General features: G+C 45.0%; 1 pseudogene; it reads right to left on the bottom strand.

Moving 5' to 3' along the window:
* Positions 1-407: 407 nt before the first annotated feature.
* Positions 408-2476, bottom strand: LOC149264511 (phospholipase A1-Igamma1, chloroplastic pseudogene; annotated as a pseudogene).
* Positions 2477-2516: the final 40 nt, after the last annotated feature.

The following is a 2516-nucleotide window of genomic DNA, read 5'->3' as shown; positions in this document are numbered from 1 at the left end:
CCTTTTTACTATATTTTTAACTTATTCATTTTATTTCATAATATTTCAGGATCTTTGCAGCCTTATATTTTCTTTCATAAACTTTTGCACTTTTTTTATTATTGATTTTTTCATTTTTATAAATAACTATTCTTTTTCTTTTCTATTATTTGTTTTTTAATTATATATTAATTTTAAATTTTGTACTTTTACTATTTTCTTTTCTAAAGTTTTAAATAAATTTTTTTATTTTGTTACCTATATGTTGAATTAATTAATATATATATATAATTTTAGATTTATTTTTTTTATTTTTATAAACATTTATTGTTATATATATAGATTTATTTTTACAGTAAGAACACATCCCCTCTACTAAAATAAAATAAGGAAACAAAAAAATTAATGACATGGCAAACACGTAGATTTTGTATCTTGATGTTAGAGGTAAAAAATGTTTTAAATTGTTTTTAACATCACTGGGCATTACACTAGGCTGATAATCGATTGCTATTAGTACACTCTATTTCTTTTAGTGTATGGTTTCATGGTAGTTGTTTCAAGTCAAACTGTACACTCTGATTGTATTGGGCATTGGTTCTGATTCTGCAGCGTGTTCCCTCTCCGGGCGGGCTAACTCCTTAGATCTATCTCCTCCTGCTCATCCGTATCTGTATGGGGTTCCTCAATGTATCTGATTCTCTCGGGCTGGACCCACCTGCCCTCAGAGTTCTTGATCAGTCCTTTGTTTGCGTCCTGCCACCAGAAGGGAGGGACCATGTGGTGCTCCTTGAGAAAATCGCACGACTTATTTACCAGAGCCGGATCTCGCCTCGACGTCAGATAGAAGCGTTCACTCTGCCCATGGTATCCATCCAGGAGGTGTAGATGGGCCTCCAGATTATGAAAGCAGGAGAGGTCGTTTGTGGGCTTTAAGAAAGGAGAATGCGTGTGATCTAGAGCCAGCTCCACCCCGACATGACAGTACCTCCACGGAAGCTTATCCACCCACTGTTGCATCATCTGCAGCTTTTCATTGAACAGAATCCCGGGGACCTTAGGCACGCTGTCGTGCACATTCACCACTCAGAAATTTGAGCCCCAGCTCTTCGCACCGATCCTTGAAAGCAGCGTTGCCCACCCTCGGCCCCGCGAACGAGAACACCGTTATGGGAGTCGACTCCGCCTCATCGTCGCTCTCCGATTGGTTCAATCCCATTTCTGCGATGTCGTATGCACTCAGCATTGCCAGCGCACTCCCCAGGCTGTGACCCGTGATCGTTATGCTCAGTTTCTCGCCTCTGTATTTCTGCAGCAGACGCCTGAGCTCCGACAGGACTTGATCTCGCGCGCTGCTTTTACAAAACCGGCAGTCGCTTTCCGTGGCCGTGTAGAGATTCAGGAACCCCGCCTCGACCTTCACGTCAGGATGGGGATGCACTTTGTTCAATGTCGCAGGCCTCAGATAATCCATGAGGTCCGCAATCTACTCCAGATTCGTCACTGTTCCTCTCCACGCGATCACGATATCCCGCCTCCCGATCCTCTTGATCTCGTCCTCGTCTGTGGCCACGGCTATGAAGCCCATCCAGTTGGCGTGAGTGCTCCACAGCTTCTGTACGCTGGGTCTTTGGAATAACCCTGGCAGATTGATGTTGGAAGTGGCATAGAGATACTTGGTGACTTCATAACCGTAATCCGACATTCCAACGCTTTGGAAGAGGTCCCTGCGGTTATACTTGCAGCTACCGCAGTACTTGGAGAAGGGATCGAAGTCGAAAGCATCATAAGAGGCCTGGGCGAATTCGCCATACCTGATGATCTCATTTCGCAATATGTCGTCCATGGGATCAAGCAGCCCTTCCCAGTTGTTCGCACCCTGAATTTCCCTCCATATGTCCGCTACTTTCTTCTCGGGCTTCGACGCCTCAACACATTTGGCTCCGTGAGCATGGTCGGCAGGGTTTGCGCCTCTCCGCTTGTGATAGGCGGTGCCCCTTCTTTTACGGCCGTCAGAGGACGGACGCAATTAGAGGGTTTCTTGTCCCCATTATTCCACTGCTGACCCTCCCACATTAATTTCCGCTGGTGCGACACAGAGAGGGCGTAGCGGAAGTTGGAGAAGTGAGAAGCAGAGATAGGCGCAGTGGCAGAAGGTAAAGGGAAAGAGGGCTTGAGCATTGCTGGGGAAATCATGGTTTCCTTTTAAGGGAAAGACTAATTGCCAATTATGGTGATGAAAGAGTGGCAGAAAATGGGTCGACTAGGTGTAGTATCGCAGATCTGTGCAGCGATGGGTCGACTTGGAGTAGTGTCGCAGATGTGTGCCGCGATGGTTCGACTTGGAGTAGTGTCACAGATCTGTAAAACAATGGGTTATAAGTGATAATTTATAGTTGTAGATCAGATGCAAATGACCGCACGTGAATTGCGTTGCACTCCAAGTTTTCACATTCGGCGTTCCTTCGCTTCACATGGCTGGAAATTAAAGCAGATGGGAAATTCCAATGGAACTTCCTCTAATGTTTTGAAACAGC

This window comes from Pinus tabuliformis, chromosome 6 (assembly GCF_031772625.1).
Source record: "Pinus tabuliformis cultivar Carrire ecotype Pingquan chromosome 6, CPIR1, whole genome shotgun sequence".
Classification (NCBI taxonomy): Eukaryota; Viridiplantae; Streptophyta; class Pinopsida; order Pinales; family Pinaceae; genus Pinus; species Pinus tabuliformis.
This window is presented reverse-complemented; position numbering and strand designations above follow the sequence as displayed.